At 37.5% G+C, this 15,068-nt stretch overlaps 1 protein-coding gene and 1 long non-coding RNA gene across 3 annotated transcripts in view; one reads left to right on the top strand and one right to left on the bottom strand.

The window, feature by feature from the left end:
* The window catches only part of IL1RAPL1 (interleukin 1 receptor accessory protein like 1), a 921,392-nt gene that overhangs the window by 61,532 nt on the left and 844,792 nt on the right, over positions 1–15,068 (top strand). The window lies entirely within an intron of this gene.
* Positions 897–14,128, bottom strand: LOC140116717 (uncharacterized). The gene is made up of 3 exons (XR_011852934.1): positions 13,922–14,128; positions 2,747–2,958; positions 897–1,037 (listed from the first exon to the last, which is right to left on the bottom strand). It is a non-coding gene; the product is annotated as an uncharacterized lncRNA (long non-coding RNA).

The following is a 15,068-nucleotide window of genomic DNA, read 5'->3' as shown; positions in this document are numbered from 1 at the left end:
AGTGCAGAACAGGGATGGAAATTTGGCAAGACAATGTAGGATGTAGCAGAGCCCTGAGTTATGCACACAAAGAGATTCTTTTCCTTTGCTCTTATTCTTGTTTGAGGACATTAAGAAACCAAGAACAAACATAGACTTGCATAGATTAAAAGGAAGGGTCTCCGGCGGTGACTAGGATGGCATGTGGAATAGTATCAATTGTCTATTCATGTTCTTAGAATTAATGATTCCCGGTCAAAGCCACACACATGTCTGTCACTTCACAAAGGTTATGGCTAAATGTCTATTGTGAGAATTTGATTTATAGGTAACCTGTCATCAGTTCTGACCAAGGAAGACCGGTAATAGAAAAGGGTAAGAGCCTTAGAGAGATGTTTAGTCATAAATTAGTATATTTTATTAGTAGCCATAGGACTTTATCAAATTATTTTTTAATCCAGGCTGTTGGTCCTGTAAGTGCTCTAAAGGAGGAGCTTCATCCTGAACTTCTGTCTGGACTCTATATAGAGTTTCTGCACAGTCCCTCCTCTCTACACTTCATGACAGCTATATCAGTCACCTGAATGGATGCTTCAGTATTATAGGTGAGAAGAAAGGGTTTAAAGTACTTAAAGCACTTTAGTCCAAAGAAAAATGGGCCCTTTCTTAGTATTTTTAACATGCACCGTGGTGAGGTGTGGTTAATATTTGTCTTTGTGTTTCACTTGTCAGTTGCCTGTTTGAACATGCACTTTGCTTGCTGGCTAATTTGGAGTTGATTGCACCACAGCCTTCTCCTCCTGCAGTCTGCCCTGTGCTGAAATACTTATAGAGGTATTACCACGAAGACAAGATTCTTAAATATACTCATGGTTAACAAAATAACACATTCTCTGATTCACTGTTATTAACGAAAATACAGCAATTAACATAAATAATTCCAAGCTGTCTGATGCTGCACTTAGCTCCTCCCTGCACTCCAGCCCCTACCCTTGCATTCCAAGATGAGCTCACACAGAGATTCCTTTTTGGCAGGCAGCAGCGTGAGGAGAGTAAATCTGCAAGATACAGGCAGATAAGGTCTTTATCCAGGGGAGGGGAAGGAGCACAGCATTGCTGACAGTGTATGTTGTGACTGAGATTTAACAGAGCTAATAATGTCATGTGTTATATGCATCTTATGGATCTAATCATCTCTCATCTTTGATCTGTCTCATCTCTCTTTCTATGCGTCAGATACTAGTACAATGTATGGAAGGTAAATCAAAGTGTATATAAACCTGTATCCTGATAATCTAACCACATTGTCAGCACACAGCATCTCAGACAGCACCAGAGGGAACATAATGGGGGACATTTACTTACCTGTTCGGAGGTGTTCATAGAATGTAAATTGTCTGACAATAATGCACTGTGCCAGAATTCACTATGATCGTGCGCCCAATATCCAACATGTTTCGCTTCTCCGCTCAGGTCCGACGGAGTTTACCTTTTTTCTTCCTGGTGCATGTAAGTGCATTGTCTTGTGACACAATTTGAATGTTAAATTCCGAGCTCATTCCAAATCAGTCGGATTGTCCAATGGCCCCCTCAACCAGATTTCTGTTGCATGAAAGCCAACGCAGCTGCAATAAAAATCTGATTGCGTGCGACGAAAATCTGACTAGAGTGCAGCCGCGGACCCTTAGTAAATAAGGCCCAATGTGTCTGTTCAAAGAGCCACCCCCAATCTGGAATTTTAAACTGACCAGCTTGGGGAGTTATAGGAGCTAAAACAGTACAATTGTACAATAAGGGGTTTAAAATTATCTTTATGGGGTAAACATCACCAGGGGATTGAAATTTGAGAATCTTTTTTTATGGGAAAACTCCTTTAATGTTTCGATTGACAGAATTCTGCTCCTATCATCCTGTAGTCTTGTGAAGGGGCCGTGCAATATAAATACTGCCTTACCTCCCATTCCCTGAGTCTAAAGTTATGGAGCCTAGCTGCTAAATTGAATGGAAGATATGTTTTTCAGCTATTGGCTCTATTCTAATCAAAACAGGTGATTGTTGTGGGCATAGAGAGTATGTCTATTGGCCAGCTATTGGACAATCCCTTTGAGGAGGCCATATATAATACCATTTAAAACACATTGGGGCACATTTACTAAGGGTCCGGAATCGAGCATTTCCGTCGGGTTTTCAGAATTTTACTGTTTTGCACTGCATTGCCCCGCGATTTTGGCCCACGCGATCGGATTGTGTCGCATTGGCGCCAGCATTCACGCGATAGAAATCGGGGGTGTCGCCGTCAGAAAACCTGACAGATTCAGAAAAACTGTGGTATTTTTTAAAAAAATTGTGTTGCTTGACACGCACTTACAAGCACCAGGAACAAGATGGTAACTCTGGAGGACCTTGGCGCAGCAGCAACACCTGGTGGACATCGGGCGCACGACCTTAGTGAATCCCGGCTGGACATGAATCCATGTTGGACAACATGCCTCGGGATCGCAAATGTACCGGGTAAGTAAATGAGCCCCATAGTTGATAGTGGACCATTTATCCCTTTACTGCAATGCCAAATGTGTGTGGGGTTTAAATCTACACTTCTGTAGGACATTTCAGAGAAAAATACTGTAAAGTACAAAAATATATTAAGAGTGGTAAATGAATATCTAAAGTATCTAAAATAGATGGCCACATTAAAAAATAAAATCCATACAATAATTGGAATATTAAATATTAGTTGCATAAATGGCATTGTAAAAGATCTACAAACCTGAAATAACAGTAAGTTGTTTGTGTTGATTTTCTAAATCTGACAAAGTATTCATCCAGGTAAATTTTTACCAAACCTGTCCGGATTTCCAGCTGTGTTATAAAGCGACTTCTGTCAAAAGTGCAATAAACTAGATTGTAGGAACTTTTATGCAGCAACAATTTTCAGCTTGAGTTCTTCCCTTTCCTTTTTGTGCTTGTGAAAGGTTCCCTCTAAAACGACATAATGGAAGCCTGTATTGTAACTTCACTGGGTGACATTCATAAAGAGAGTGAAAGGGATGACTGAGCTTGATGTTAGAAGTATTGACAACAAGGTAGACCCCATTATATGACAGCGCTTAATTAAATGTTGCAAGTTATTTCAATACTTTCTGGGAAATAATAGCTAAGTTAGAGGTTATAGCAGGACACAGCAGTGATGTGATAAATGGGCCTTTGTAAATATGAATAAAAATCGCTTGCAGTAAAACAATATATCACTTGCCAGTTCCATTTCCCTTCCTTTTACAATATTCTGCAATGTGCATTTATGCAATTTTACTAAAGGTGACAATAAACTTTATCTATTTGTCTTTTGAGCCAAACATCATGCCTCCTTACTCCGGTTCCCCCTCAATGAGTTTGTATGTGCTCTGAGTTTGATAGTTGACAACCCTCCCCCTTCTCCCACACACACTTACCTGCTAAAGACTTCTGCAGTGGCTAATAAAAAAATCAAGCATTTTGATTTGTGCCTCAACATCTGCTATATATGAAAAGTTAGGATTCCATCATCCTCATCATCCTGAAATCATTCGATTTGGTCTACATTCATCTACGATTTCCTGTACTTTATGGTGTCCTTTACTTTACAATGTTTAATACAATGCTGGTATTGTTTAACCCCCCTTTCCTACAAAATGTGGCAATGATGTTGTGTCTGTCTTTCACACCACTTATATTTATATAACTTTAATCCTGTTGCGGTGTTCATTGCTTTTCCCAAGGTTTTCAAGGTTCAAGGTTTTTATTGACCGAAACATTACAATACGGAATGCATGAATTATATGTATATTAATAAAACTTGACTTGCATCCAAAGAAACCTTTTCAAGTACTAAGTTTTTGCTTCATGAGTTATAAGAAGTAGTTCTCCTACACAAGAACCCAGCATTCAATTAGGAGTGACATGTACCACCTACAGTTGTATTTTTCTTTAAAAATGCGACATTTACTGCCTACATACCGTAGCAGAAACAAGTTTTTTGTAAAAGTAAGAAGTGGTCCCTTCAGTCGGCTTACAGTTTTCCAGTGTAAAAGCCTTTGGAAGACCTTCAAATAACCTAGAAGGGTTCTTTAATACATGTGTGTTGACTGGCAAAACACATCTTTGAAACTTGCAGGACTAGTATCAAATTTGGTGAGTAGTTTTGGTGGCCATGGACTAGAAGCCTTGAACCCATATTATACTGATAGAAGTGTGCAGGAACATATTTCCCCTTCTGCCCTGCTCTCTCGGTACTTCCCCCTCCCTTTTCCTGTTGTAAAAATCACTAAGTGGGAGAGGGTTTCAAGGTCCTTAAAGCTACATTGCGGTTGTAGGGGCTCTGGTGACCCCTCTCCCACTCATTTGAGGGTTTTGTGTACCCAGTGGTGACATGTAGGTTGATGATCTATGACTATTGTGGCCAGTCATGTGACTAGCCGTAGCAGTGAAGTGCATGAACATGATGTTACTATTGAAGCCAGGTAAACAATGTGATTGGAGATTCAGTACATAACCCAGTGAGTATGTAATACTTTATTCTTGGACCCAGCAGCCACCTTAGAGAAAGAAAAACCCGGACCAGCTACTAGCATAATTCTGCGTGTGAATCATGTGCTTCTAACTGTGCAACTCTCCAAAGTCTGCCTGTGTTATCTGCGAACATGACAGAAGAAGATGAAAGCTGATATTGATATTGTCATATGTCTTGAGATATGGCTTCAGAAACCTGACTTCTGGTGAGCGGTAATAGCTCGTACGTATTTTGCAATGTTTAAATGACAATTTATTGCTTTACATCTTGACGAGAAAGGCATTTTTCTCCATAAAAGCCTTTATTTATTGAATTTATCAGGTTGAGTTATAGCAGGATGACAATACACCATGTGGCACATGGTGCAAATATTGTGCAAAATTAAGACCCACGTATAGTTCATAGGGGTTTCTATGTGTAATTGACAGTATTGATTACTATTGCTATAGTATTGTCAGTGTACTGCCGTTAAATTGTAGTGATTTATTAGATTTTTCAGGTATTTGGTTTTAGCTTGTGGTTACCTTCATGTCAGTTATATTAAAGCATCATGTATACATTTACAAGATGTAAGTATTATAGATTAAGTGTATTTCACAAGACCAATTTAATTTATTGTATGTGCAGGGCGTACATAACTTATACTTTGATTATTATACACATACCTGTCAATGTTCCATTTCAGAACAGCATATCGCAACATTTAGGCCCGTTCCACACTTGAGAGTGTGGGAGAAGTGACATGCTGAGCTTACTCCCGCGGTGCAGCGTTCGGGCCGTGCGTTCCCGGCAGCTTGCGTTGCGAGTGTGATGCGAGTTCATCGCATCACACTCGCAAGTGTGGAACGGACCTTAGGATTTCCGTAAGAGGGAACCTAGAAGCATTCCATGATTTAAAGACACAGCCGACTTACAGATGACCCCTAGTTACAGACGGACCTCTCTGCCCACTGTGACTTCTGGTGAAGCTCTCTGGATGCTTTACTATAGTCCCAGGCTAAAATGATCAGCTGTAAGGTGTCTGTAACAGAGCTTTATTGTTAATCCTTGTTCCCATGACTGCGTAAAATTTTAAAAATTCAATTGTCACAGGTTCACAAAAAATTTTGTATGGAATTACAAATATAAAATTTGTCAATAACGACTTACATACAAATCAACTTAAGAACAAACCTAAAGAACCTTGTACCCCTTGTACTTAACCCAGGGACTGCCTCGGAATACTATACATTTTTTTTTATTCCACATGCCCCACCCTTGACTGCACCCTAATAACACCCCCTAGTGGAAAGAGTATAATAACTTATCACCCCACTTAACATAATGCTGTATTCTACAATCTCACCCAGGCGCTACCCTGCTCACTACTGATATATAATATCCTCTAGTGGAGGTGGTCTAGGAACAAACCACTTTATTTATAAAGCTCCTGCACAGAATACACAGAATTTTGGACATGGTGTCATCGTTGCCACAGTTTTTTTACTCAGAGGTGAGCCATAAACCCACACCAGACGCATAAATAGGTAATGTGACACTAGATCGATGCTGGCACAATGTGGCAGTATCATTACATCTACCCCAATTTGACAAGCTAGGGGTCAGTGCTTCAAACATTGCCACATATTATATTCCTGGCCAAAGTGACAAAGCAAATACATTTTATTTGCAAATCCTTTGCAGCTTGGCTTTCTTCAATAGATTATTACTCAGTTACTTTTATGAACTGATGGGAAAAAAGAACCTTTTGCTGACACAGAAGAAGCAGAAGTGACTTACTTTGATTTGAAGCCACCATTAACATGCCACACTAAGGTCATACCTTATGGAGAACTTTCCGGGCTTTGCTTAATGATACATAGCACAACGGCTCACTTCATTCTCTAATTTAAAATGACTGCATTCGCTGTTTCCGACCAACCACTAATGACTGCATGAAACCATCTAGAAGAGTGAATTAGCATATATTATATAATTTGATAGCACCTGATAGTGACAATATTTTCCTTAAAGGGATATTCTGGTTTGAAGGCTGAAGGTTTAACATTTTTCTAATAGTCTAATGGTTAATGATTAGTTACATTTATTAGACTAAATCCCTATTCATACTGGATTATGTCATTCTAAAAGCGTGTATATTTTTAGCTCTAGATTGGTTGCGTCACCCATTGACCTTAAAAGACTGATTCATGTTGCTGAATTTTATTTTCAGTTTTAGTCCCACAGAAGTTAATCAGAACTGTCCAATGGTTTATCATAAGCCATGATCTGCATACAAAGGGGCTTTTCTCAATGCATGTGCACTAGAATTGTGAAGTGTTGTTTGTGAAGGAGTAATTTTCTTTTGTAGCTTTATGTAGCTTTTTCCATGAAAACTTTTTTGTTGGGAACTGGATTTATCAAGAGCAATTTTTTTGAGAGCTACAAAAGAAATTGGGCAACTCCAGCAACATGTCTACAGATACCAACTTTTTCATACAACATACAGCTTACCCATATTATGTGTCTGGTGTGATAACTCTGTCCAATTCTTTCTGTGGAAAATTATTTCCATTGCATTTCAAAAATGACTCGTAAAGCATGTTTGAACATAAATTGGCCCAAAACTTTGTGATCTGTAAGTGGCAGAAACAGTGTCATATTCCCTGTTTACAGAGCTTTTCTGAGAGGTAGGCAAGGATTAAATTGTTGTGTGGTTTACTCATCTGTCACTCAATTATCCTATTGACCTCCTATAAAACTCCCATGGTTTTGGATATTCTTGCCGGGGATTGTCTTTCTTTGACTCATTCCAATAGTTACTATAATGTCTGTTTGTTTTGTTTGATTGCTTGCTGTCGGACCCTGACCATTTTACTAGTTTCTAGTCTATTGATTTTTTACCTCTTTTAATATCTTGGTGTGACTTAATCCTTCATCTACTGGCAGGTGCAAGGCAAAAGCAAGTTGAAAATTTCCACCTGCTGGATCCTTCAGAGTATGTTTAAAGGTTGTAGATGGTGAGTTCACCATTAGTGGATTGGTTTATTTGTTGTAGGTAGGACTCAAGTATGCAAGGACCAAAAAGTGTAAAATCAGGACTACTACAATTAAACTACTTGCCTAGTCTGGTAACTTGTTTCAAGTATGGTTGAGGGTGCACTTTTAGCTCCTAGCTCCTATTTGGCAGTATCTTTACAAAGAGAAAAAAATGAACAATGATGAGACTAGGTAAGAAGAGTATGTAAAAGTAGTACAGTAAGTTTAGTTTGCTGAGTGGTCTTTCTATAGGAACATGTAGCAGGAAAAGACCTGCAGGACGTAGGTCATACGTTCTCATTTACTCATCTGGGCACTGCAGTCATATTTGATAAAAAACCCCACAGAATTGTCCTATGTGAACGTGGCCAAATGAACTCATCTTGGAGAAGCAGACATCAATTATTATTTACTTCAGTGAACAGCTGCTTGTTGGAAACATTCAGGCAAGAGCAGTAAAAGACGACAAATTTTGGCAGCTGTGGTAGAACGTACAGCTGAGGTATGAAATGTGAAATTAGTACATTAATAACTGAATTACATCTGTTTGTTTTCTGCTTATGTTATCCCTGAGCAAGACATGCTTGTTAGGACCATTAAAGGTGCAATAAAATTCTCCGTTAAAAATTTGTATTCTTCTTAATGTTCTCGCTATTCATTTTTTTTTCAAATATATAAAATATCCTGGGTAAGCATCTGTATTTCTAAAAGCCCTTAGAGCATCATCTAATTTTAGGTTTAACTAAACATTATCCATGTGTTATTGCGGAAGATTCTTAGTAAAACTTTCTTTAAGATCTGTGTCATGAAGATGTATTTTCTGATGTAGTCTTGGCAGCATGCACATTTATTCTTTTACAATCCTTTATAATACTTTATCTTTTATATGATCAACTCTACAGAAAGTGTTGCAATGATGACTAAGACATCTTATTCTTTTGCCAAAGTAGATCATACATATGATACCTGTCTATTGAATGCTGGCTAAGCTGCTCTGCAAATTCCATCATTGCCATACCACACCAGAATTGGATGAGTTACTAAAAAGGTTTTTCTGAAAACATTATAAATGCAAGAATATATGAGATCCTACTGTTAAGGAAATCCACTAGGTCTGTTTCCCACCAGTGTCCTCCACCACCCACACATGTTTAGCCCATATCAATAAAAGCCCCCAGCAAAAACATTTGGTGACTTTATAGAAATATGTATTTTTATATTCATAAAGTTTTTGGCTGAAATAAGACTTTGCGACATAAGTCAATTCAAATATCTTCTACCTTAACCCATGAGGTCTATTAAATCAACTGCATTCATGATCCATCTGGGGAGAGATGATAGATATTTCCACTGCTGGGGGGTACATTACCATCTGTAGATATAGTTACTGTTATCACCTCTGATAGACATGTATCGTCTACATGATTTGCTATGCATTGGATGAACCTGGGTAATTATTCTGTCATTTATGGTGTATTGTTTATTTTCTTTATAACAAAAACTCCGAAAAAAATGTGTACAAAAACAGGGTTTTCCAGGGATTCCTAGAAATTCACCTGGAGGCAGTGACAGCTTTGGTAGTAAAACAAAAAAGTGTACATACCATGCTCCTTCCCTGTGTCACACAGATACTTCCAGTCATCAGCTCCTTCAACTAGTCAGAGATTTCAGGGGTCACAGGATGTTCTTGACAAATCCTTGGCCTCATTGAACCACAGGATATCCCCTGTGACATCCTAGGAGAAGGCCTTGAAGTCTGAGGAACCACAGAAAGACTGAACTGCTCTCTTCAATCTCCTGGCACTTCCGTTAGGGCATAGGTATAGAAGAACGGAAGTACTGTCACAAGCCAGGAACTGGAAGTCAGAGCTAGATAAGTACACTTTGTTTTTTATTTGGATAGCCCTCACAGGTGTTTTTTTAGTTTGTTTTTTTTTTAAGGGGAATACATGCACTACTATACAGGCAGTCCCCGGGTTACATACCAGATAGGGTCTGTAGGTTTGATCTTCAGTTGAATTTGTGTGTAAGTTGGAACTGTATATTTTATCATTGTAATCCCAGCCAGAACTTTTTGGGTCTCGGTGACAATTGGATTTTAAAAATGTTGGGTTGTCATAACAATCAGGATTAACAATAAAGCTTCATTACAGACGCCTGTAATAACTGTTACAGCTGTTTATTGTAGCCTAGGACTAAAGTACAATAAATTACCAATATCCAGTGGTCCGTTTGTAACTAGGGGTCGTATGTAAGTCGAGTTTTATTAAGTAGGGGACGGCCTGTATATAAATATGTCTTTTTAAACCGTTTTAATTTTTTAAAACTCTTTTAATTTTTTATTTTATTATTGTTGTTTTTCAGTTTAATGGCTTGGCTATTTTGTGTATTTGCCTAATTAGACTTCAGACATTTAAGATCTATTTCTTAAGCACATTCTTCTTGAGAATAAAAAAAAATGTGTCTGGCGCAAATTCATCAATTATAAAAGAATTTTATTTGTGGATGTTCTATTTATGCAATAAAAAATCTCTATGTGGTAAAACTACCAACTTGCCTATTTCTTCTGGAATAGCATTGTTTACAGGGAATGACCCTGGTCTTGGTTAATCTTTCTGACACAAAATTAGACAATGACCTATTTTTACACTGTTATTTTAGGAGATGAGCCAAATGTGCCTAATTGTGAATTAAATGAGTTTTTTTTTAATATATCAATGTTGGCAATGTTATGTCCAAGGGATTTTTCCATTTAAAATCCCCCCGTCCTTTTCTTACCGGCAGCTCATTTGTCTTGTAATGTCATTTGTATATAATGGCACTCACAAATTGTCCAGCAAGATCTTAGCTTTTCATTTGCATAGTAAAGGGCAGCAAAATGTTTTGGATTTATGCACTTACCATGTGAATGCTGCTAACATATTCAGAGAAATGATTTGCTCTTCTGTGCTCATATCACAAGATAAGATTTTTAATGTTTTTAGTAAATATGGGAATTTAGGAAATACTAAGGAAATTTGGTAAGCATAAATCATGCAGATTGAAGATAAAACAGGGGTCAGGAAGCTTTTTGTTGCTTCCTATTTACTATTTTTATGGAGGGTGAAAAGACACTTTCACCATGTTGTATTACAGTAAGCTCTGGATGCAAATTGTTCCAAAATGTTATAAGTTGTTATAAGAAATCAAATAATGAAATAATAGAAATATATCTGTTCAAATACAACCTAAAAACAAAATGTAACAATTAAAAGTTTTTCATCATAAGCCTGTCTTTAGAGAATCTCTGTCTTGAATACAGAGAAATCTTCATTGTAACTTATAGGCAAGTTACCATTTTTATAGACCATGCCCATAGGAATGTTTCGAGTTATGGTGCCCCTTCTCTTGGCCAGTATTACAAAGGGTGGCATGTTGAGTTGTAGTTGCTAAGTCTCATGAAGGGTAATTTATATAAAAAATACTATACACCTGCCACCCAGAATGAATAATCCCTATTGTGTGCACTGCTGAGTGTTTTCACAGAACATCAAATGAGAGCCATTAGGGGCTTGTAAGGGTTTACTTGGCCGGGATGTCGAGTGGAACTGGCAGGGGAAGGGTTGGCTCCTTTACTATAGCCTGCACCAGGTAGAACAATTTTATGCTGTATAAGACCTGGCATAGAATTAGCCTCTAAGCATGACCAGTTCAATGTGTGGGACGGTGAGGAACATCAAGAGCAGGTGCATGATGAAGAAAAAAGTTATAATACAAAGTTATTTCTTCTGTATTATTTTTATAAAAATAAAACAATAGAATTCAATAACATGCCATAACTGCCTAAAATCTAATCTAGAGTAACCCTATAACTCCATCCAGAACTGACCTCCTATAAAGTCAGTGATCATTTAGGAAGCAGCTGAAGATTTGCACGTGTTGCTAAGCAGATTTCATGTTCTAGTGGAGAACCGAGACATAACCTTTATTTCTACAGAACAAGTTAGCTAAATGAATTTTGCAGCTCATTCAGCCGGCAGTTATCTCAGGTGACAGGAATAAGAGTATATTAGGAACACAATGTAGCTTTGCTTGTTGTTCCAGATGAATCCTACAGCATGTATATTTGTCAATTAATTTTTGCCTCAGTGCCTGATGATAAAAATATTGCAGGTGAATATTTCACAAGAAATCTGAATCAGGCTGTAGAGTTCACTCGATAATTTTAATATATTGGCTACAGAGTTTCCTAGTTATCTTAACCAGGGCGCCATTAACCCCCCCTGCCACAAACCGCCATAGTGGTACAAAAATGGGTGTCAAGGAGAATATGGAGAAGGCTCAGGGGCTAAGCCTCCACTTGTGGTGAACAACCAGTACCAGCACCCTATCACCCTTTTAATATCATTGACAGTTTTGTCACTTTAATCTTGTCATGGATCATCACTATCTTTCCCAATGTCATTGGGGGGCCAAGATTGTGCAAGTACTGAACCTATGGGTTCTTAGGGATGCTTAATATGACAGCATTCCATGTTTTGTAAAAAATAAATATCCAAAAAGGGAAAGTCTAGGTTTGGGCCCTAAGTGGTGTAAAATATTTTAGTCCTTCCCTCTGGTCCGGTACAGCACTTTCCATTACTGCTGACCTCTGTTGGTGTACAGTGGGTCACTGGTGACATTGTGTTGACATAGATTAGTGGCTATAGCCTGCAGGCATTAGGGTGTAGTGGGTGTAATGTGATGTCACCTCTGAAATTTGGTGTAAGAAAGGTAGGATAAGTTTTTGTGATCTTGACACCACCTAGAGTCCATAAAAATATCCCATCCCAGAAAAAACCCTTTGATATTTGCATTTTATGCTACACAACAAAACAAACATAATAACAAAATTAGAATTTATATTAAGTACCATGCACTACTGAATGTTGTCTGTTTAAAATGTTGAACAGACAGAATTAATAAGTGCATGGTATTTATTATAAAATCTAGTGCTTTTTTATATACCGGTCGACACATTGTAAAACCATAGCACCTGCTTTGTTATCTAATAGGTGTGGTGCCGTCTAAACATGTATTTGCATAATAATAAAATTACTGTACAAGGAACAACATGGAGAGATTAATTCCCTTTCCAGTTTTCCTATCAGTATAGTTCCCTTTGTGTCTTGTTTCTTAGTCTAATTTGTCTAAGGTGGCTTTTTCCTGTGTTAGATTACACCTGTGCCTGTTAGGGTGGTTTCACATTGGTGTGTGTGCCCCACTTCTGTTGTACATCCATTGCATTTTGTCTCTATTGTGTTTCCGTTTTGCTTCCATTTTGTGTCAGCGTCCGCAAAAAAAAAAAAAAAAAACCTGAAGATTTTACATTGCTTTGAAAACACAACACCTGGTTTCTCAGCCTCATCAGTGAAAAATAATCTGACAATTTATCAGTTTTTTTTGTGGAGCCATAGACTCCTATTGCCTTCCCTAATCCGCATCAGGGAAAATCAATGGACATGGTTCATAATTTTTCAGGGAACGGATCAGGGAAAAAATAAGCCAATGTGAAAACACCCATTGAAAACAATGGCTCAGTGAGTCATCCTTCATAATCAACAACGCCAATGTGAAAGAGCCCTTGGTCTAATATTTCTACCGTGTGTGCATGATGCAAATTTTAAAATAAAAAAGTCAAAATTCTTGGGCACAAAAAAGTTGCAAAGTTGGTTGCCTGGCTTCTTCCTGCCAAGTTCGGCATTTGGGACCAGGTCAACTTTTTCACAGTTTTTTGCAACTTTTTCAAAAGCTGCAGATATTCAATACAACAGACTTTAGCTGGACTCCCTATTTCTAGTGCAAATGTTAAGGTAACAGGAAAAATGTGCAAAAAGTAAACAGCTCCAAAATGTGCCACTTGTTTGCACCAACAATTGAAAGAAAAATAAAGATAAATCTAACCCCCATTTGTCCCAGCACCGGCCAGGTAATATACTTTTTGTCAGCGGCAATCCTTCTTCCTAAATTCACATTTTTCATCAGATTAACAGAATTAGTGTAAATAGACCATGATAATTGGTGATTGATTTAGACAATCAGAAAATCAATCATTGATTTTTTTACCCCCCTAATGGAATTAAGGGATGGAAATGTAATACACAATCTTAGTGTACCTAGTTTATAAAAGAAAAAATTTGGTGCTTACTGTATAGATGGATAATGCCATAGTGTGACACGTTATACCACTGTAATATGCTTTTCATAAACTCCATTGCAAAAAAACGATTGTGCAGTCTTTTATAAGACGTAAAACCATACATATATGATTCGTGATCCTACGATGTGAACTGAATTGTAAGTTGACATCTTACTTAATATCCAGTAACCACAAAGGGTTTCCCTTACATTATTTATTACCTCTTTTATGATATATATGGTTGTTATTTTTATTACAGCTGCCTGCATGTTCCATCTGTAACTCTGCAACCGTCCAATAAACCGTCTACTTTTGTGTCTTTCTTGCCATCTACCTAGATAGAACATTTTCAACCTTTTGAATCTTCTTGAAAGCTGAAACCATTATCATTTATTTACTTCTGTTTTATTAGTGGGCCCTCGGCAGTGTTGTGCCTCAGACTCGTAATAGAACACACGTCATGTAACCATAGAAACACATTATTAAGCGTAAGAGGTACAATCTGGAAATCCTATAATGAATGGTGTGAAAATATGCATGTGGGAGAAATATCTGAAGATGAATATTAATATTAATAATGCTAGAATGTGTGACAGACAACATATCTAACATATAAATAGTACAGGTAACTTAGGAACACAGTATGATGCATAACAGAGAAGAGTTATATGTTTTGAGGTCACCCCAGTGTGTGTGTGTATATATATATATATATATATATATATATATATATAAAGCTGAATGTATGTGTGTTGTATGTGTGTTCACTAAAGGAACCAAATTTTGAATGTCATAGACTCGATTTTGAACTAAAAGTTTCACCACACACTTTCCAAAATGCACTTTAACCACCATCTACAGGAGCCACTGTCTGCTGCTGTGCCAGTTAGCAACCAATCACAACTCATTTTCTATTTTGCCACAGGTCATTAATATGAGCTTTGATTGGTTACTGTAGGCAATAATTTGAAGACAGCTTATATGTGGGGTAATATTAATAGAGAGAGAGACAGACAGAGACAGACAGGGAGAATGAGACAGGCAGAGACCAAAGAAAGACAGTGAGAGAGAAAAAGATTGAGAGAGAAAGAGACATAGATAGAGATAGATATGTAGAGATAGATACATATATAGTAGGGATAGATAAAAACAGAGATTTAAAATATATTTTTTAGCCCATTCTAATTGTTACAGCTGAGAGCAGCTATTTATATCCCAAGCAACACCGGGTATATATATATATTTAAATGATAGATTTAAGAAGATGTTGTTATAATATGAGTAAACGGAACTGTAAATATAATTTTTATGATACAGTGATAGAGATACAGCAAGGCTATATTTTCCATATACTGTACATCAAAGATT

Source organism: Engystomops pustulosus, chromosome 2, assembly GCF_040894005.1.
Source record: "Engystomops pustulosus chromosome 2, aEngPut4.maternal, whole genome shotgun sequence".
Classification (NCBI taxonomy): domain Eukaryota; kingdom Metazoa; phylum Chordata; class Amphibia; order Anura; family Leptodactylidae; genus Engystomops; species Engystomops pustulosus.
This window is presented reverse-complemented; position numbering and strand designations above follow the sequence as displayed.